At 39.4% G+C, this 23,212-nt stretch overlaps 1 long non-coding RNA gene across 1 annotated transcript; it reads left to right on the top strand.

The window, feature by feature from the left end:
* Window positions 1-3,185: 3,185 nt before the first annotated feature.
* On the top strand, window positions 3,186-13,982 carry LOC140608378 (uncharacterized). The gene is made up of 2 exons (XR_012010392.1): window positions 3,186-3,588; window positions 13,783-13,982. It is a non-coding gene; the product is annotated as an uncharacterized lncRNA (long non-coding RNA).
* The last annotated feature ends 9,230 nt before the right edge of the window (window positions 13,983-23,212 follow it).

Consider the following 23,212-nt stretch of genomic DNA (forward strand, 5'->3'; position numbering starts at 1 on the left):
AGAGGCAAACACGGTCCCTACAGGTGCTACACGCCTTTCTTACGTGGTACTGGTCCTGCAGAAGACACGCTCCTTTCCATTTACCCCCTTGGTCAACCTTCCCTGAACTACACTTAGTCCGTATCGATGGCTCCCTTCTCTCTTACTTCCTGTGGTCTGTTCCACACAATTTAGCCCTTAATTACATGCTGTCTTCCATGGTCCACTAATTGTTTCCTGTATCTTAGTTTCATCTTCTCAAATAGTTGTAAACAACTTGAGGGCAGGAACCACATCGTACACTTTTTCTCCTTAATAACTCCAGACCTGCACATGAGTTAGGCACTTAAATCATCTTTGCCAATTACCCAAGAGTTAGGCTAACCAGGCTGCCAAGGAGAGACCACAGAACTCATCCATAATTGGGGTACACAGCCTGAAAGACCCGCAGGTAACCCACACTTGTCACATTTACGTCTTTGCTGAAACTAATTTGCCTGCTGTCTGAATATTCCCATGCTCTACCTAGTTCTCAACAAATAGACTTGGGAGTTGAAAACATTGATAGTCCAAATTCCAAATCCCCTGGGGCTTATTTATAAATAGTGATGAGGGATAAGGAGTCAGACTGGGCTCTCCTTTGGGAGCCGTCTTGGGAAGTTTATGCAAATGACGCAAGAGGTTGGTGGGAGACTTAATTACTCTCTAGTGAAAACCCAGACTGCTTGTTACCATCTGTTTCTTCAAGGAGAGCCAGCCACCACACAGTAACCCTCTGTAAAGTTACAATCCCAGTGGTAAAGTACTTTGGGATCCTTGGATGAAAGGAAGCCTACAGGTCCAAGACACTATTATTATTGTCATAAATAATGGTGCTTTGTGTTTTATCAAAGGACCTCAGAATGGTTTGCAAACATTAACTAATTAATCCTCAGGAAAAAAAAAAAAACACCTCTATGAAGTATGTAGAAGGGAGATATTATTATTCCCATTATGCATCGAGGGAGACTGAGATACACATGCATTCATGGACTTACCCACAGCCACATGTCGGGGTCCGAAATAGAACCCACATCTCCTGACGCCCAGTTTGAACAGACCACACTGCTTCTTGTAAGGTGTAAAAAAAAAAAAAAAAAAAAAAAAGTATGATTTATATGATAAAATAAACTTTGAGAAAGTAAAAGGCATCTAACCTTCCAATAACTGTCATGTAATAAAACAGCAGACGTGGGAAAAACAACATCTTGAAGGAAAGATGTGTGGGTAGCAGAGTTTAATAAATACAATGCTTTAATCAAAACTTTCCAAAAGGAACTAGTGACTCTTAAAGAAATCTGATATTTAATCATTGCTGTTCTAATGGTTTAAAACAAAGAGGTCTAATCCACCAAGTTTTAAACAGAAACTAGTCTAACAAGTTCTATACTTTATTTTTGAATTCTATTTCCTTATTTTTCAGCATTCTCCAGAACATTTTAAACGTTTATCCATGTGATGCAAATGTCACATGGAAGATATAAATATTACTCTTCAGATACCTCGCATTCTTCCCGATTCAAAGTCGTAGTTTAATATTAATGTAATTCAGAAAATTGACAAGGAACTGTGTCTCCAAGGAAACGAGTGGAGGAGGGGAGGAAGACGTGAGCCTGTGATTTGTTTAATCATTAGACACTCTGCCGTGCTGTCACTCTCCACATTGCCCATGAATACGCCAATAGATAAAGTGCCCCTGGTGTCCATAGCAGAGACCCCCACCAGAGAGCTGGATTCTGACCGGACGATGCCAGGCTGGTTCCAACTGCAGGAATGCCATGCCATCGATCTTCACATTCCTTTGGCAAATCTGTATTTCAAAATTGCCCTGCCTATCTTTGTATATACTATTGCATTTCTAGGTATCTGGCTTCTCAACACTGGTAGGGTAATCCAAACAATTCCATGTAAAAAAAAAAAAAAAAAAAAAAAGTCACCCTCAGAAACTGAGGTTGTGCAAAAAGCCCTGACAAGCCATGAGACACCTTTTTGAAGTTGAGGCATCACAGGACAGAATTTTCTAGCAACATCATTCAGCTTCCATTCAAGAAAAAAATTTTCAATCTTTTGTTTTGACTTCTATCTACATTTAGGCCTTACCAGCTTCACTTACCACCACAATGCCTTGTCCTCTGGGAGAGATATTATAATGAGACAAAATGACAGCCAATCTGATGGAGAAGCTCTGCTAGGCCCCCAAAACAAAGACCACGTTACAGATGAGGCCTTATGAACTTTAACCCTGTCACTCACCTATCAGATAGCCGTGGGTAATTTACCATACTCTAGTGTGCTTATGCTTCCACTTAAAAAAAGAATCAAAAGACTACTTTTACCAACAAAAAAATGTTGGGCATTCGTGAGTCTTATTTTAAGGACCTGAAAGCCTTTATAAAATGGAGGCCCTTATGCAATAACTAAACAACACAGAAAGAATAATAATTTCTAAAAAAAGAAGAAGAAAAGTCTACATGATTAGTATCAACAGATACTTCATCACCTTCGTCAGCTTGACAATTTTCCTCACTGCATACTTTTTCCAGCCAAGCCGAGGAAGACGATTTATTTCGGAATGTTATCAACCTACCAAAACTTTATACATGAAATCTAATCTATAAAAGGGAACTGAAAGCATCTACTGCTTAAAAAAATCAAATTTAAAGAAACAACAACATTCCACTCTGAAAATAAAATTTTTGTTACTAAGGGCTTATCTGTACTAATTCCCACTCTTTACTGATAAAAAAGTAACCGATCAGGATTTAAGCATTTCTTCAAACCAAGCAACCTGTTGAACAACTTCTTAATGTGCCTATCAATCATCTGGCGATAAGAAGAGTTTGCATTCATAATAGCTAGTTGCTAAAATAAATATGAGTTACTATAACTAATTCAATCAACAATGGGACCTCAGAGGTCAGCAAAGAAATAATCAAACAATAAGTATGAATAGGTTGTAATTTTTCTGATTAACAAATGTTCTCCTTGTCATATGATGTTAAGAGCTGCTTAAAGCGCTCAGGTAAATTTAGAATGTATGTATTTACATTGGAGGGGTCTGTGTGCACTCTCCCAATCAAAAACCCAGGAGTCTGTAAGTTTTGAAATATCAAGTTTTGCTTTCAGAAAACATTTTCCTATGTGCCATTTATTTTTAACAGGTCTACTACCAGCAATTCATAGACTCCAACAGAGATCAAGTAAGATCCCAACTCACTTTTTCAATACACTCGTTCTAGACCAATCAGGATTATCTTAAAAACTAGCTGAAGTATTGGAACTTGTTAATTCCATCTTCTTTTCCTGACTAGAATTATATTCCTTACCAAGAAGGGAAAGGGAAAGTTTTGGATCCTGAGCCAGTCTTTCAGGATCCAAGAACCAGTGTCGTTTGGAGAGCTCAGGGTAAAAGTGGAAAGCTGAGCATACACTGCTCTCATCACGCATTGACAATCTGACCAAAACGTCAGATCTGGGCTTCTATTGCTCCTGATTTCTCTCCTCTGTTCCTACCTTCTCAACCATTTCATTTGTCCCGGAGAAGGATCACAACCGCAAAACGGAGTCCAGGTACCAAACACAATCGTTAGACTAAAACTTTTCCGGGGGGGGGGGGGGGGGGGCGGGGAGGGGGGTGGAAGGGTGGGGATGCAGTGGCTTTTTAAAGAAAGCAAACAACTGGGGAGGCAAAACAGGAATGTAAACTAAGAGCATTAGTGATGAATCTGGTGAAAATTATTTCTTCGTTTAGATGCAGAAATCCATTGCTATCCCAAATTCTAAAGTTTTTAAACACTGACCTTCGTTTTGGCTCAGTTGGTTTGGCCTCTATTTTAGCTTGGCAGGTTTGGTCTTTATTTGGGCCATGATAATTTACCCTGAATTTGGAGGACCAAGTAAAAGAAAGAAAGAATGGATGGGTTGGACAAGGGATTGCATTTATGTATTGGGGTGAGGCGGCATTGTAGGTTCCTGGGGAGAAAGGCAGAAGGACGGAGAAGCTTACTCCTAGGCCCTTCAACTCATTTCAAGCATCCAAGAGTGGTGGGGATTAAGGTCTCAGAAACACAGAGAACTGAAAAATTTGTCATGTGCATATATAAAGGAAGCAACTGACACAAAATGACTGTTAAATGCCTAGCTATGAAAGCATAAATGTCATCAGGCAGTCAGATTCTTCTCTAGAAACTAGATTTTAATAGGTTTTTGATTGTCACTTTTCTTCTTGTTTTTTCATTACTCACGCCTTGGAGGGATTCACTTTCAAAAGGATTTGCTTAAACTTCCCCCTCAAAATCCAATTTGCAAATACACCTGCAATTGCATTTTCAATATGTACAGTCACAGGTGCTATCTTTTGCATGCTAACAAGTCTGCCCATGGCAACCAGGCCACACTTGAGAGTCCAGGTGACTGCTGCAACAGGGAAGTATGCGGGAGAATTGAGGCCATTATGCTGGTTCTCTGGCTGAAAGCCCCCTTGGAGTGGATTCTAAGTTATAGACACCGGCTCCTGTACTCGAAGTGTGGGGCCTTTTATAATCCAAATGAGCACATTAAATTTGATCTCAATTTTATCAGAAGAAATGTGTCCAGAAAATGCAAATATTTTTCTGAGATGTACTAAGGAAAAGAAATGTGTTGAAATGACTACAGATTACTGAGCCCGTATTTTATTCTTTTCTATAACAGATCAAAATGATAAACTCAGAGTCTGTGCATATCTTGTCAAGGTTTTCAACAGTCAATGATTATTTTTTGAATGCCTAGCATGTGCCTGTCGTGCATCAGGAGCGGAAAGAAATAAAGTGGAAGCATTGACTTCAGTGGAAAGGGCTGAATTATAAGATATCTAATAATAACTCAATCTGTGTAGCACAGATTCAACCTTGCTGTTAGAAATGAAAAGCTTTATAAAGTGATTTAGGATTCATTGCCATAAAATATCTTAAATAATCTTTGGGGAGAGGGAGGAGCAGGACCATCTTTTACATTTTATTTGAAGCTATTTATTATTTAAATTTTATTTGAAGTTGGCCTTCACTAACTAAATTACAGTAATAGAGTAATTTTAATCATTGGGTGTCATTCAGACTAAATTTACCACTGATTATACCAATTTGATTATTAATTTTCAATTAATCTAACAGTTGTAACAGTAGATTGTAACAACATAACATCTTTCCTGGTATCCTTGAAATTTCCTGCAGCACTTCTGATTCACGTGGTTCTTTATGAAAAGGTTGAGATATATTTCCCCCTTGCTAATCGGTAAAGTAATATACTTTGAATGCTTATCTTCCACTGTGCAGGTTAAACTCTGCTGCCTGATATTTCCTAACTGCATTAGTCCATGTTTGGAATAATGTTCTTTTTCTTTCTCATACTCCAATTCATTCCTTCTTCCTTTCCCTGAATCTCCCTGCCCCGCTACCAATCTCGGGCACATCCAATCTGTTTTTTAACGTTTTGCTTCTACCCAATCCATCCCTGAAACGTCTTCAAAGCTACATTCACACAGTTGCAGTCCACAGCATTCAGCAACAGCTTTGCAATTACAGGGGAGGGTGGAGGTGAGGGATGAAGCCAAAGTGAATTCACCGGCGGTATCCCCTTAGAGAGAAATGTGCCTTTTGAGAAAAGAAAGACAAAAGAAAGTTGGTGTTTAAAAAAAAGAGTGGGAAAGAGATATTTGGGCTGTAGCATTTTAGCATATCCTTACATTACTCCTAGTATCTGCCGCTATTGTTAGACTTATCACCTCTATTGTAATGTGTATTTGTCTGTCCACTAGATTGAGAGCTCTTTGAGGGCAGGAACTGTGGCTGGTATCAGATCGGGCTCTAAGTAGATGACTAATAAGTGTTTGGTGAAAGAGTGAATGAATTCCTTTGTGTGTGAGTGCACTGAAAGATTGCTTCTACCCATATGCGCCTGTTCCGCTCCCTCTGTGCTCAATATGCAGTCCTATCTCCCTTCATTTTCTCAGGTGCAGCCCCCCAGTTCTAGCCCCCCAGATCTAGCCCCCTTCAGCTTCAGTCTCAGACTTCTTGATCTCTCCGCCAGCAATGCTGGTGGCAGGAAGCCTCAGGTAAAGCTTGAATTGAGTTGCTCACCACAATTATGTGCATTGCTAATCTTGATGTCATTGCTTGTCCCTTGGGTATCTAAGGCAGCCTTAAAAATTTGCATGTCCCACTAAATGACCTTTAAGATTCCTAACATTTCTAGGATTTTAAGATAAAAGAATTCAGGTCTGTTAGTTTTTATGGAAATTCCTGCTTTTAATACAAACGTGGTAGCAAGTCCCCAGGCCTCCAGACTCCATCTATGCGTTAACTGTGGAAAAAACCATGAAAGAAAATCTAGAATGTAAATATAAAATTGTAAACGCATTGATAAACCTCCAAAGCAGAGTCAGTCTAAGCAAAGCCTAGGGCCTCTCCACCCCTCCCCTACTCTCTGCCAAAGTTTGAACATAGCCTTCTCCCTCACCCCTTTTCTTACCCTGGAAGACATTTATACCCTGTGTTCTGACTCTCTGGGTGTCAGAACCATGTGGAGACTTATTAAATTTTGATTCCTGGGCTTCCTGTTGTCCTCCTCAGGCCCCACCCATCCTAAATTCTGAGAGAATGAAGCTGGAATGGCCCCAGGAATGTAGATGTTTAACTAGTTCTGATGATGACACCTGGCCAGATATAGGAACCAAGGACCTAGGGCGAGATTCACCAAAAAAAAAAAAAAAAAAAGCGAAGATTTTTTCAAGGATTTCACAACCTGCCAGTCAGCAGGTTTCAAACACCTGATTTAACCCTTGACTCCTAAAGTCAATGGTTTTCAGTAGAGTAGTCAGAAAAGAGTGAAGGAAGGTAGAGGGTTGAACTCAGCTGGGGAAAGCTAATGGGCTTTTTGTTTGTTTCAAAGAATATACAATATGATTTAGTGAGACAAAGAGGCCAACACAGGCTGGCGAAATGGCACCATCAGAGTGTAAGCATTAGAAAGAAAGGTTTTGTTTGTCTGGATGGAGAGGACAAGAGAGAACATGGGAGCAATTAGAGCAGAGCCATTAAATTGAACAAAACAACACCAGAAGGCATTTTTTTTCAACAAATGTATATTGAGCACAGATCCGCCAATCTCTGTTCAAAGTTCTGTAGGTTCCATGGCTCAAAGTCCTTGTCTTGAAGGAGCATAACTCAGTGAAATCCTCTCATATCAGATACAAGAAATTGAAACACATCAATGCCAAACTCATTTTACAGATGATCGTAAGGAAAGGAGCATCTAGGAATTTCTTATTTAAGCTCTGTGGTATTTTTTAAAAATTTGATAAATGGAGGCAGCCCTAGTGGCTCAGTGGTCCAGCGCCGCCTTGGGCCCGGGGGTGTGATCCCGGAGACCCGGGATCAAGTCCCACCTCAGGCTCCCTGCATGGAGCCTGCTTCTCCCTCTGCCTGTGTCTCTGCCTCTCTCTCTCTCTCTCTCTCTCTCTCTGTCTGTCTCTCTGTCTGTCTCTCATGAATAAATAAATAAAATCGTTTAAAAAAAATTTTTTTTGATAAATGGGACAGCCTGGGTAGCTCAGCGATTTAGCACCGACTCCAGCCCAGGGCATGATCCTGGAGACCTGGGATCAAGTCCCACAACGGGATCCCTGCATGGAGCCTGCTTCTCCCTTGCCTGTGTCTCTACCTGTGTGTGTGTGTGTGTGTGTGTGTGTGTGTGTGTGTGTGTCTCTTGAGTAAATAAATAAAATCTTTAAAAAATTTTTTTGATAAATGGAAAGCTCAGTTAATTCCCAAGTAACATTTTCCTTGGTCAAAAAGGTAAGCCTGGCTGGCTTATTTGGTAGAGACTGAGACACTTGACCTGAGGTTGTAAACTCAAGCCCCAAGTTGGGTGGGTGTGGAGATTACTAAAAAATAAAATCTTTTTTCTTTAAAAAAAGGGTAAAGTGAAATGTTTTTCTAACACTACCCCAATTCAGGTATTCATTATCTTTCTACCATGTTTTTATTATAAAGCTTCCTGGGCTTCCTGACTTTGGCCTTTCCTATAGGCTTTACCAAGGCATTTATCCAAGATTAATGGTTTTTTTCCAAAATGTTTCCTGGTTTCCCAATGCCCAACAAAATAAGACAAATAAAAAGAACTGAAGCCATCTAGATCCCCAAAGATAGAGCCTCAAAATTTCGTGCTAATACACTCCCAGAATTCATTCACTTATTCAAGGAGTATTTGTTGGACTCTTGCTTTGTACTGGCACTTGAGAATGCAGAAGGGAAAATAAGACACAACTCTTGCCCTCAAAAAGGTAAAAAATGGAAGAACATATAAGTAACATAATTATAAAATAACCACTTAATGACCTCCACCCAATGTAGTGGGTCCTTAAAATGATGGGCCAAGTCTGTCTGGGGGTGGAGATAAAGGGTGTCTGGGAAGGCTTCAAAGAAAGCGATGTGGGCAGCCCAGGTGCCTCAATGGTTTAGCGTCGCCTTCAGCCCAAGGCATGATCCTGGAGACCAGGGATTGAGTCCCACATCAGGCTCCCTGCATGGAGCCTGCTTCTCCCTCTGCCTGTGTCTCTGCCTCTCTCTCTCTCTCTCTCTGTGTCTCTCATGAGTTAATAAATAAAATCTTAAAAAAATAAAAATGTAAGAGCTGAAACCAAAGAATGAAGGTAGAATTTTCCAGGTGTCTAAGGAAGGGAATGAGAAAACAGCATGTGTGAAGACATGGGCAGGGTCAGGAACAGGGCAGTATCTCCCAACTACCAGTTCAGGATTGCAGGGCATAACATGGAAGAGGAAAAATATAAGGGGGTATGACCAGGCAGTGGGTTGGAGGCACATCATGGAGCCTCTAAAACTTATATATTTGTCATGTTTTTGATGGGGAGACATTGAAGAATTTTGTGCAGTAGACCAACATGATCAGATTTAGACAGATCATCTCTCTCCTAGTAACGTAGACAGTATATGGAGGACCAAGTCCTCAGAAGGATGAGACAGAAGGAAAGTGGGAGTGATTACAAGGGGGCAATAGTTCCAGCTAGAGCTGATTAGGGCTGCCTTCATAATTCTAGTCAAACCAAACTCCTTCTTGTTCCTCATTTAAAAACCACAATTTCCTGTTGTATGGTTTTGTTCTTACATTCAGGAATGTTCCCACCCACCTCAGCCCTGCCAATTCCACACGTGCAAATTCAGCCCCAATTTTATCTCTCCTATGGGTTTTCCTTAAAACCCCAAGGGGAGAAATCTCTTCCTACTCTAATCCCTCTAACAGTTTATCAATATCTTCCTAAGCGCACAGCACTTTTTCCTTGGTAGTATACCACGTGATGGCTGTGCAGTATCTCTTCTGTGACCAGAAACTCACAGAGAAGAGAGCAGAACTTAGGCAGCTAAGATTTATGTAAATCTCACATCCATGACTACAGAGCTCATTTATGGTCCTTCGCTTCACCCCAAGGAGTTTCAGTTTCCTCGTCCATAAAGGAGGATAAGTAGGCCCTATTTTGCAAGGTCTTTTTGAAGAATAAACAAAATAATAACTATAAGGCACCTAGCATAGAAGCTGACCCACACGAGGTGCTCAGTAAATGGTAGCTATTAATACTACTGATACATTCATCATTTCTTTGATATTGAATCCATGACTGATCTTCAACTCCGCCACAACATCTTGCACAATGCTGAGTTCAAAGCCAGAATTCAATACATATTTGATGAACCAATAACAATAGCTAACATTTTCAGGCCCTCAGTAAGTGCTAGGCACTCTTCTAAGGGCTTTATGTGGATTATCGCTTTGAATCTTCATAATGACCTTATAAGGCAAGTACTATTATTATCTCCAGTTTACAACCTGTATGGTGTTGCTTAACTTCTTCAGTACCCAGCAGCTAACAAAGGGGGAGAATGACTCACAGTTCATAAAGAGGTGTTTTCTGGAAGGGTTTACCTGTCAGTGAGTTTAGATACGGCCGATGTCATGCAATGAGAACCCCTTGGAGAGAAGAATCCATGTTCTACAAATAACATGTCATCTTACCTGAAGTTCACTTAAGGAATCTTCCATGGAGTTACCAGAGAAATACCCTTTTTCAGAAAAGGGTATTTTTAAGCTCTTGTAACACAACTTAACAAATTTAGCCTTGTAATCCCTGACAGCTTTTGCCAGTGGATTTAGGCAACTGATCCAGAGGGACAGGTCCCAAAAAAGAGGGGACACTTCAAAGAACATCTTGGGCAGAAAAGCATGGGTAGTATGTCTTTTTATATCTGAGACTTAGAAAAAAGTAGAGCCTAGTAAAGCAGTGAGACATTGAGTGTCCAGTGTTGCTGGGTTAGAAGAGATTAGAAGGCTTTTGCAAAATGTTGTGTGTCAGGCCCAGACCAGATGTTCTTGCTTCAGTTCACGTGTAATATTACCAGTAGCTGAGTTACTTTCAGGATCTAGAAGCCTACTATCTAGATCAGTTCTAAGTTGGGGCAATTTGGCAATGTCTAGAGACACATTTGGTTGTCACAACTAGGAAAATGATGCTGGCATTTGTGAATAGAGGCCAGGGATGCAGCTAAACATCCTATACAGGACAGCTCCCCACAACTAAAAATGGTCTTGCCTAAAATGTCAATAGTGTTGGAGCACCTGCCTGCCTCATTCGGTAGAGCATGCAACTCTTGATCTTAGTGTTGTGAGTTCAAGCCCCACATTGGGCATGGAGCCTATTTAAAATAAATAAATAAAATTCTAAAAATAAAAAATAAATGTCAATAGCATCAAGGTAAAGAAACCTTGATGTAGGTAAAGGTGGCTAATTAATTCCAGAAAGAATTAACTCACATACTCTACTGTTTCAGTTGCCTGGGAAGAGTGTGGGCATAAGTTTATACACAATTCCACCATCTTAAAATGGACAAGTTCAGAACAAGTTACTAAGAGATTGTTCATCTACATTGGTATACTGATTTGCTTACAGATAGCTACAAATGCCACCTGGGTTGCACATCTTGGGAGTCCTTCAGGAAGTCTACTATCACTCTCTACCAGTGCTGAATGGGTTCAAAGTACAGTCCTTCCGAATAAGTGTTTAGCCTTTCATTTAGGTGGGCATTATGAGCTAAATTTTGTCCCTCCAAATTCATATATTGAAGTCCTAACTCTCAATACCTCAAAATGTGACTGTATTTCGAGCTAAGGGTCTTTAAAGAAATAATTATGGTTAAACGAGGTCATTAGGATGACCCCTAATCCAGTATTACGTTCTTCTTTTTTTTTTTTAATATTTTATTTATTATGTGTGAGAGAGAGAGAGAGAAAGCATGAGGGCGGAAGGGGGAGAGGCAGAGAGAGAAGGAGCAGCAGACTCCCTGCTGAGCAGGGAGCCCAAGGCGGGGCTTGATCCCAGGACCCTGGGATCATGACCTGAGCCGAGGCAGATGCTTAACCAACCAAGCCACCCAGGCACCCCTAACTGTTGTTCTTTTAAGGAGAAAGTAGGGTGCAGACACACACAAAAAGAAAACCGTGTGAACATGAGGGTGACCACTGACACGCCAAGGAGGAAAGCATCGGAAGAAATCTACCTTGCTCACACCTTGGTCTCAGCCTTGCAGCCTCCAGAACTGTGAGACAGTACACTGTTTCAGGCACTCAGGCTGTGGCACCTTATTATGGCAGCTCTAGCAAACTAATACAGTGGCTTATTTTAAGCTCATCATATCATCATATAAACCAAACCAAAGAGTGTTTTCAGGCATTCTTCATTTCTAAACTGCTGCTTTAAGCAAGGACATTCTCTACACTCTTACAACTTACCTCCCCAGTTTAATATCAAGTAATATGAGACAGCCAACAGAGGGATCGAGGTTGTAATCTCTGACCTTGAGACATGTTCTCTATGTTCCCTCTTCAGTAAAAAACAGCTGTCCAGCCTGTTCCCTCATCTGTGGTTGGTGGTAAGATTGTACAACACCAGGTACTTCCTGAATTATTTGTTCTTATTTTTTCATTCTGGAACTTGGCTTCTCTTCCAGTGATGGCAAGTCATCTAGGACCAGCATAACTTTCAAAATTCATCATCAAAATTTGAAACTTCTACTCTTTGGAAGACATGTTAGAAGAATGAAGAGAAGAGGCACTAATTGGGAGAAAAATCTGACTTGTATCTAGACTGCATTAAGAAATCTTTTTTTTTTTTTTAAGGCTTTATTTATTTGTGAGAGAGACAGAGATGGTGACAGAGAGCATGAGCAGGGAGGAGGAGGGAGAAGCAGGCTCCCAGCAAAGCAGGGCTTGATTCCAGGACCCCAAGATCATGACATGAGCCAAGGCAGATGCTTATCCAACTAAGCCACCAGTCAGGTGCCCCTATATTAAGAAATCTTAAGAAGAAGAAAGTAACACAATTTTTTAAATGGGCAAAAGATTTAAACAGACACTTCACCAAAGGTGTACTGATGTAGCAAATAAGCACATGACGAGACGCTCAACATCATTTATCATTAGGGAAATGCAAATTAAAACCACAGTGAGATGCCACTCCACATCTAATAGAATAGCTAAAATTAAAGACTGACCAAACAAGTGTTGGCAAGGATGTAGAGTAACTGAAATTCTCATTCACTGCCTATGGAGATATAAAATGATATAACCCTTTTGGAAAACAGTTTGTTTCTTAAAAAGTCTAAGATGCATTTAGCATATGATCAAGCCATTTCATACCTAGGTATTTATCCAGGAGAAAAAAAAGCTTATGTCAATGCAAAGATTTCTACACAAATGTTCATAGCAGCTTTATGTATAATCAGTGAAACCTAGAACCAACCAAATGTCTATCAACAGGTAAATAGATAAAGAAACTGTGGTCTCTCCAGACAACAGGATACTACAGAGCAATAAAAGGAATGAAATCTTGATACATGCAATGTGACTAAATCTCAAAGTATTTATATAATATATACTCAAAACAATTAAAAGAAACGACAAAAGAGTACATACTGTATAATTTCATTTATATAAAACTATTAAACATGTGAAATTATAGTGAGAGAAAGGAGATCTGTGGTTGCCTGGGAAAAGGGGAGAGCCAGAGGGGAGAAGGAAATTATAAGGGGGGTAATGAAGAGATTTTTTTTTTTTTTAGACTGATGTATATGTTCATTATCTTGATTTTGAAGATCGTTTTATAGGTATATACATATGTCAAAACTTATCAAATTGTATGCTTTAAATATATGCAGTTTATTGTGTGTCAGTTATATTTCAATAAAGCTGCTTAAAAGAACCAGTCACAGCAAAACTAAGATCTCTATGGGACTTCTGTATTGTTGGCCCATCCAGAGAGTAGTCTGGAATCATTCTTGAATCCTGGGCCTTCTTGTTGAAATTGGAAGGTTGTAGGCTTTCATCTGAAATAACAAAGTGCTAGTATTTAAGCTTTCCATTCATGATTCTCTATGAAGAGAAACATTTATTTAGTGTTCATGGTAAAGTATAAAGCAGTGTAATCAAAGTGCAGTCCTTGTAACTATCACTAGCCTGTGATATCAGTACAAGTATTGAGAATAAACAGAAACATGTATAACAATTTCACAAAAGGATTTTATATCTATCACATCTACTAATAAAAAGATACAAGATACTTTGAATACCTTTATTTCATTTTTCTATTAATTTTTAAATATTTTCTTGAAAATAATTTTTCTGTTAATATTTCACTTTTCTTATTTTAATCATATGTTTCAGAAATATCAGTCCATGGGATGCCTGGGTGGCTCAGCAGTTGAGTGTCTGCCTTTGGCTCAGGGAAGGATCCCTGTCCGGTGATGGAGTCCTGCATCAGACTCCCTGCATGGAGCCTGCTTCTTCCTCTCCCTGTGTCTCTGCCTCTCTCTCTCTGTGTGTATCTCTCGTGAATAAATAGACTTTAAAAAAAAAAAAAAAAAGAAGAAGAAGAAGAAGAAGAAAAGAAAAGAAATATCAGTCCACAATGGATTGGAAATTCTAAAAACCGGTCCTTCAGGAGCACTTGGGTAGCTCAGTCAGCTTAGCATGTACCTTCAGCTTAGGTCATGATCCCAGTGTTCTGGGATCAAGGGATTGGGCTCCTTGCTAAGCTGAGAGACTGCTGCTCCCTCTCCCTCTGACTGCCCCTCCCCCTGCTTTCTCTCTTTCTGTCAAATAAATAAATAAAATCTTTAAATAAATAAGTAAGAAATTAAAAACTAATCCTTCACCCCAGATAATTTGACAAGCATTGGTCTGAAGTCCATCTCCCCTTGCCTACTTCTGCACATTCTCACACACAAAATGTACACATGGTGAAGAAAAAGGTTAAAAACGCTTTTGCGGAACTATGTTAATTACAATGTGAAAAAAGTTGAGTGACATGGAAAAATTATCCTGACATATGTAGAAAAAAAGCAGATTACAGAAAACAATGTAAAGTATAACCTTGAATTTGCAAAATGGATTTATGAATAGCAGAATATGGAGGGTGGTATCTCTAGCATAGAGTATCAGGTTAATATCTGAAGAATAAATGGTGGAGCTTTTTTTTTTCATTTCCTTTTTTCAGCTTAACTATATTTTCCACAATGGACATATAATATTTTGTAATGTAAAAATCTAATGCATAGTATCACCTTTTATTTGGAAGTTTACTGAAAGGGAAAATTAAGACCATGCTCTGTTTTGGTCTTTGCCTTCATGGTTCCATTCAGTTTAGATTGTTGGTTAATAATTAATTTTTCTATAAAGGAAAGGAATAATATTGCTTCAAATAATACTTGTTTAAAAAGCAAGTTTCAGTTGTTTTAATCCAACAGAATATTTTCCTATTTTTTACAAATAAAATATCTGAAAAATTTGCAACTGAACTTCTGCTTCTGGATCATAAATGGTGCTCACTGTACACAGGCAAATTCTAAATAATTAAGTAGTATGAATAATGAAAACACTACAGAGAGGGTCTATACTTATGAGGGACAATGCTATCAGTCAAATTTCCATAATAACTAACATTTTACTGTGGGCTGTGTGCAAATGATTTGAACATAACATTTATGTCTGAAATAAAACTCTTCAATTGTTTCTTTCTGCCAAAAGAAAAAAAAAAAGGGCTAGAGAAAGAAACCATCTAATTTTAATGTAACACTAAATCCAAAGGCAGTACAGCTGTTTGGTTTTGGTTGTTTGGCTCAGCTGTTTTATTCTGAGAAAAGCACAGCTGCCTTTTGATGTTGTCTGTTATTCAAGACTGTTCTTTAGGGGAGTTAAATGTATGAGAGCTCATAGAGCACTGGTGGGTTCAGTTTCCGCTCTTGCTACAATGCCATTTCTTGGTGTCTTTCTTTATGTTTCAACATTGGCTAATGCAAGTTCCTTCCCTTGTACCCTGCCTTTCCCTCCAGAATTCTGCTCCCAAGAGCAGCACTCTTGATGGAAGGATAAATTAGTACCTTTTTTTTTTTTTTTTGAAGGACAATTTCTGAGAACCTACTCAGACTTAAAATGACATATGAAGATGATATGAAGAAATCATTAATTTTTGAAGTATCAAAAAGGTGTTGTGGTTCTGTTTATTTAAAAAGGAATAATCTTTAAGTCATGCATACTGAAATAGTCACTAATGAAACTAGATGATGCCTGAAGTTTGCTTTAAGATAATCGAGGGGATTATCCCCTCAAGGGGAAAAAAGACAAGGAAAAGGGTAGGAGTATAAATAAATTAAAGTTGGCTGTGAATTGATACTTGTAAAAGCTACACAAAAGATTGAGTGTTCATTATACTGTTCTCTCTACTTTCACATTTGTTTTCAAATTTCCGTAATCAAAAGATTTTTTAAATGACCAGTTAAAACAATATAAGTGCTTATATCCCGTGACCCCTCAGTTCTACATTTAAAGATCTGTCCTGCAGAAACACTCATCCACATGCACGCATTTATGTAGAAAGATGCCTCCTATGATATTGTCTGAATAACCAATAATTTGAAACCATATTCTATTTTTATGACCTCGTCCCCAAACTCAGAGTTAGTTAATATAAAAGTAATGGTAGGGACGCCTAGGTCAGTGGTTGAAGTGCCTGCCTTTGGCTCAGATCATGATCCCGGGGTCTGGGATCAAGTCCTGCATCAGCTTCCCCGTGGGGAACCTGCTTCTCCCTCTGCCTATGTCTCTGCCTCTCTCTGTGTCTCCCATGAATAAAGAAATTAAATCTTTAAAAAAACAACAACAAAAAAGAAAATAAAAGTAATGGTTAAAAAAAAAAATGTTAGAATATACTGCTTATAAGGATTCTGAATGACATTCTGGGGAGGAAATCCCACACCGAATGGAAGTCTGGCAGGTCATTGAGTGAGAGCTGCCCAACACAGTGCCAAGCCCCTAAAAGGGGAATAAATCATCTACTGGGAAATCTTATGGAAAACCATGCCAACAATCCTGATGACTCAGAACAAGACAGTGCTGACAAACACAGGGTGATGTCACCATTTCCTGCCTCAGGAAGTCTCTTAGAGGCGGAGGAGAGGCCTGTGGCAGGTAGACAAGATCAAAGGCCTGGGAACATCCCCCACTTTCCCTTTATTCTTGCTTCCCTTTTAGGTATAATCTCAAGGAATGTGCTTGTCATTCTGTTCCTACAGTGACTTGTATTATTTGGTTTGGATGAGGCTTGATCAAGACAGTGGACAAACAGTCCCTGGAGGCCCATACAAGCCTTGGGGTCTGTTCCTATACATGGCAGCTCTGATCCTCCACTGCTCTTCCAAGGCACAGTCGGGATCTGCACTTCCCTCGCTGAGCAGACTAATCCACTTATCAGGGCTCACCTGCTGCTCTTGGCAGGCCCAGGCATGCCCCCTGGAATGGACTCTTGCCCCAAAGGGAGACTGAGAAGCTCTCTAGATGAGCTGAAAGTCACCTCCATGTCCAGCTTCCCTAATGCCTTGACTCTGATGGCTGCCTATACTTAGAGTGAGTCTCTTGACTCTTGAGACAAGTATGCTATTGTGGAAAGAGTCAAGGAGTTGAAATCAGAATACCCAGCTCTGGCTCTGACTAGCTATGATTCCATGAAGAAAAACAAGTCAATTAACCTTAGTGAGCCTTAATATAAATATAAATTAAATATAAAATTGGCCTTATAATCATAAGCACATTATAGGATTACAGTAAGGCAGGTAATGTGTGTTAAAGGACTTAGGACAGTATCCTGGCATGCAGTATGTGTTTATGTCTGACAAACTGCCTGGTTTTCAACACACTCTTTGGTTGTGACCACTGAACTTACAAGATTGTACTTAATCACCCAAGCCCAGATTCATATTGACCACCCCTGTCCAAAAATAGGCCTCTTCCTGTTTCAACAAATCTCAGTTCTCTTGGTCAGTGCTATTATGTTATCTTTTTTCTTTTTCTTTTTGTTTTTCTTTGTTTTTAAGAGAGGGAGGCAGCAGGGGTAGAGGGAGAGGGAGAGAAAGAATCTTAAGCAGGCTCCATGTTCAGCACAGAGTAGAGCACAGCGCTCCATCTCATTACCCTGAGATCATGACCTGAGCAGAAATCAAGAGTCATTCGCTTCACTGGCTGAGCCACCCAGGTGCCCCTATTGTGTATTCTTGGATTGATTGTTGCCTATAGTCATGGTATGATGGCTATGCCTCATTGGGTACTTATAGAAACATAGTTATAGAGATAAAACTGTTGGGGCACCTGGGTGGCTCAGTCATTTGGGTATCTGCTTTCAGCTGGGTTTGTGATCCTGGGGTTCTGGGATGGAGCCCCATATCAGGCTCCTTGCTCAAAGGGAGCTTGCTTCTCTCTCTCCCTCTGCCTGCCACTCCCCTTCTTTGTGCTGTCAAGTAAGATCTTAAAAAAAAAAAAAAAAATGGAAATAAAACTGTTGATTTTTCAAAAAGAAAGATAATGTCACTTTGCTTTGTGTTAGCCATTCTGTCCTGAGAAAACTGTGACAAACATGCTGAGCCCCAAGTGTTCCAGCTCTTTGGTCCAGGTCTTGACAGTGGCACTAACAGAATAAGACACTTACTAACGTCGAGTTGTCACAGGGACAGGATCAGATAACAGCTACACCCAAAATTTACCTCCAAAAAAAAAAAAAATTTACCTCCAGAATAATGGGTAGATCCTTGCTTTACATCTGTGTCATTAAAAAGGCTATCCAGAGCTGTTTTTTTGTTTTGGTTTTTTTTTTTTTTTCTAAAAATAGGGAATAAACAAGGTCCAAAAATGAACGTGCTTCTCTAAGTCTTAAAAGAAAAAAGTCTGTAGCTTGTTAGTCCATTAAGATTTTGGGTTTCAGGTCCACCATTTTACTATTTGTTTTCTGTGTGTCCCCACTGGGGTTTTTTGTTGTTGTTGTTGTTGTTCCTCTCTTCCTACTTTCCTGCCTTCTTTTAATTTTTTTAATGTAACTTAATTTTTTTAAAGATTTATTTATTTAAAGACAGAGAGAGCATGCACGTTTGCAAGCAGGGGGAGGGGCAGAGGGAGAGGGAGACATTATTCCAAGCAGACTCCCTGCTGAGCACAGAGGTTAAGGTGGGGCTTGATCCCCTGACCCTGAGATTGTGATCTGAACTGAAATCAAGAGGCAGGTACTCAACCCACTGAGCCATCCAGGCACCCCTCCTGTCTCCTTTATAATTATTTAAAAAGAAAATTTTAGAAATCTATTTATCTACTGGTTTTTAGCTGTATCTCTTGGTATTTTCTCACTAGTTATTCTAGGGATTACAGTATACATCTTTAACTTTTCATGGTCTAGAGTTACTATTATGCTACTTCATGTAAAATGCAGAACTTTGCAACCATATGAGTCCATTTACCATGGAAATGTGGTATCTTTTTTGCTTTTTGCTATATTCGTCAAACCTATTACATGCATGTTATAAGCGGCACAAGATAGTGTGATCATTTTCGCTTTAAACGCTTACAAAATTTCAATAAATTAGCAGAAAAAATATTTGTAAGATATTTCTCATTTTCTTGAAGGAAAATATTCTAGTAAATTGCCTAGGAGATCTAAGTCCTTTCTACCTAACATATCACTGTATTCAGTTCTTTCTTATTATCCCCAAGCATCTGGCTTTATTTTTAATTTTTAGTCTTTTAGACAGAGCTTATCTGATGCCGTTCCAGGATTATAAGCAGTTTGAAAAAACAAAACGTTGAACAAAATCTCCTCCATTTGTTTCACTTTTGGCCAAAACATTAGCATTGCCAGTATTTTACAACAATCACATTGTCAAGGCAAGAAATTCAACACATCTTTCAACAAATAAATACCTCACATTCTGATAGGTAAGCCTTAAGGGGGAACATCTTTGAAGTTCTATTGGCGCTTTCAATTTTATAATAATCCGCTCATTTGGTGCATATTTTTACAATGGCCAAAACAGCATTCAAGACATCCAGCGTGTCTCCCCAAGGATGCTACAGTTGTAAAGGTAGCCAATTAGGGGCAGCTAGGTGGGTCAGGTGGTCTGCCTTCGGCTCAGGTCATGATCCTGGAGTCCCCAAAACGAGCCCCGCATTGGGCTCCCCACTCAGCAGGGAGTCTGCTTTGCCCTCTGCCTCTCACCCCACTCATTCTCTCTCTCTCTCAAATAAATAAATAAAATCTTAAAAAAAACCACACACACAAAACTTAGCCAATTAGAGCTTGTATTTATACTTGTATAGAATGTATTAAATATTGTGAGGAATCAGGCTGGGGAGCTAGTTACCCCCCCCCCCCCCAGCCACTGTTACAATGATGGCCTGTGTAATTGGGCCCCACGGTCCTCTAAGATCTCTGGTTCTTCACTACCTCCTGTGAGCCCTGTGGAAGGTAAAACAGAGAAAGTTGCTGTAGTCCCCTGGCGCTTTCCAACCCCACCATTCCTCCAGAGGAGTGTGAGTGTGAGTCAATTCAGAACCTAGAAGCCATTCCAGTTCCAAGAAGCATTGGTAACATTTCCAACAAAAGTTTCATTTGCAAAGCCTTTTGTGTTTGACAGAAAATTATTACGGTTGTTTTAGGGGTTTTGTTTGGTGCATGTCATTTTTAGGAGAGATAGGAGGAAAACCCTTCTCTGGAGAATAAAGAAATTATATTCAGGACACCTGGGTGGCTCAGCGGTTGAGCATCTGCCTTCAGCTCAGGGTGTGATCTCAGGTCATGGGATTGAGTCCTGCATTGGGTTCCCGCAGAGAGCCTGCTTCTCCCTCTGCCCTCTGTCTCTCTCAGGAATAAATAAATAAAACCTTTTAAAAAAAGAAGAAGAAAAAAAAAAAAGAAGAAGAAGAAATTATAATCTTCTGGTGGGTCTTAGTCCTTGTCATCCTCAGACAGGTTTTCTAAGTTTAGGACTAGACAGCCTGCGCCCTCCACTCCTGACAGCATTAGAAAATAAAACGAAGACAGATAAAACACAATCCCTCAAGAATTTAGAATATTGTCATGGTTTAATTTTTGTAAAAGTAATTTCTTTATTTTAAACCTTAAGGTTAATAATAATATAATAATAATAAAAAAATAAACCTTAAGGTTTAAATAGCATTTTTAAATAAAAGGTGATTTTTTTTTTCAGTATAAGCAAGCACGCTCTTTCAAAAAGTAAAGTTCCATACCCCTCAGCCACATAGAAAGTTAACAGTATCTGTTGTCATGCTTTCATTTAGATGCCTCTGCAGGTAGATATAAAACAAGCCCAACCACTGAGCCACCCAGGTGTCCCTCACCCTATAATTTTTTCTTTGTATCTGTCAAGCACCTAAGTAATTGATGTACTTAACAAGGTAAGTTCATTTACGCCCAGAAGATTTCAAAAGTGGCCTTGAATCCTGTTCTGTAGATCCCAGTATATCCATTATTCAGCAGAGCAACATTGTCAAATACTGCAATTTATAGTATTCAAACTTTAAAATGCTCTGATACTACTAACTCAAGACATTTCCTACTGTAACACAAAACAGCAGCTTTTTGATAATTTCTGGTGAGAATTCCTCCTGACCAGTGTTTATATTTTTTACTCAGATTTAGCTCGCCTTAATTTTTTTAGTTTAACACACTTGAGACTTCTGTATTTAGGAAGTCCTTTTTACAGATTCCTTTATTTAGTCAATACACATTTAATGAGCATTTACCATATGCCAATCCTAGTGTGGAAAATTCTGAACCATAGGGAAAAATCATTCTTCCCAGTGCCTTATTGTTTTTTTTTTTTCAAGATAACATTTGCTGGTACACCTGTGTGCTACGTAAATGCTAGACCCCAATATCAGTGCCTCAATGCAGACTCCTTTGAACCATTTTGTGTAATAAAGAGCCTTCAAACATTACAATAGTTAAGTCCTTCTAAACTACACTTCTTCAATATTATTTTGTGTTGTATTGAATTGTATGTATTGAACTTCATGGTAGAAATTGAGCCTCCTTTCATAAAAACTACCAAAAGGAGATGCCTGGGTGGCTCAGAGGTTGAGCGTCTGCCTTCGGCTCAAGGTGTGATCCTGGAGTCCTGGGATCAAGTCCCACATCAGGCTCCCTGCATGGAGCCTGCTTCTCCCTCTGCCTCTGTCTCTGCCTCTCTCTCTCTCTCTCTCTCTGTCTCTCATGAACAAATAAATAAAAAATCTTTAAAGGAAAAAAAAGCCTACCAAAGACGGGATTACCCAGCAGTTTCCAAAGGAACCATAGGGTATGCATTTAATTCTTTCCTATAAGCTCACTGTTCTCCATTCCCTCCTCTTTCTCCTCTACTTCAATTTATTTTTATCAAAATTATGCACAAAGATTGTCTTAAACGTCTAATACTTCTACATGTATATTTTATGAAAAAGCAATAATCCCACCTTCCTTCCTTCTGCCATTCCTCCAACCCTAGAGACATCCACATTCAATCATTTTAGCTGATCTTCAGTGTTTGCTTCCTTATTCTACATAACATGTGTGCACTGTCATCTCTTCAGTTGTACAACTTTTTGTTTTACATGGAATTAATAATTGTGTGTGTGTGGTAAGTTTTTGTTTGGTTGCCTATCCGCAGATGTCTAATTAAAATCTCAAATCTGCACCAGTTCTTCTGCAAACTTCTTCTGTAAAAGAGACAGATTGTAACTACTTTCAGCTTTGTGATTCATATACAGTTTCTGTTGCCTATTTTTTCCCCCAACCCTTCAAAGATGTAAAAACCCCTTTGCAGCTCACAGGCAGGAAAAAAACAATCAGACTTGAGGTTGGATTTGGACTTCAGGCTGTAATTTGCCACCCCATGGCCTAAATCTCCTTGAAAGGCATTCAGATGTATCAGATACTCTATTTAGTTTCATAATCTTTGAGAAGATTCTTCAGAGACTTTTTTCACTTGCTCTAATCTGGCTGGTTGCCCTCTTTGTCTAGGATACAGTTGGGATCCTTTGCTCTCACCTCATCCTGAGGGTTCTCTTCCCCTCTCATCTGTACAGGGATCCATTCACATTATCCCATGTGGTTGAGCGTCTTGGTTTACCCCCTCATACTGAAGTGAAGACTTCTTGTTTGATAAAACTTTTGAGACCTTACCTATCAAAAAAAAAGTCTTATTTTTAAAAATATTCATTTATTTATTTGAGAGAGAGAGAGCATGAGCAGGAGAGGCAGAGGAAAAGGGAGAGAGAAGCTCAAGCAGACTGCCCTGAGTGGGGAGCCCAACGGGGGGCTCAATCTCATGATCCTGAGATCATGACCTGAGCCTAAACTGTGTCAGATGCTTCACGAACTGCACCACCCAGTCACCCTCCAAAAATGTCTTACTGTTTCCTCACACTTAATTGACAGTGTGGCTGGGTATAAAATCCTAGACTAAAAATAATTTCTCAGGGCATCTGGCTGGCTCAGTCAGTGGAACATGCAGCTCTCAGGATTGTGAGTTCGAGCCCCATGTTGGATACAGAGATGACTTTAAAAAAAAAAAATCTTTTAAAAAATTTTCTCTTCAGAATTCTAAAGGTATTTCTCCACTGTCTTCCAGATTCGTGTCACTGACATAAAGTCTGAAGCAATCCAGTTTCATTTATATATGGACTTTTTTTCTCTCTTTAGGAGTTTTAAGAACTTCTTTTGGTCCCAGAGTTTAAAATTTCATACTGATGTGGATCTATTTATGCAGGTGTTAGGGTATCT

This window comes from Canis lupus, chromosome 17, assembly GCF_048164855.1.
Source record: "Canis lupus baileyi chromosome 17, mCanLup2.hap1, whole genome shotgun sequence".
Taxonomy (NCBI): Eukaryota; Metazoa; Chordata; class Mammalia; order Carnivora; family Canidae; genus Canis; species Canis lupus.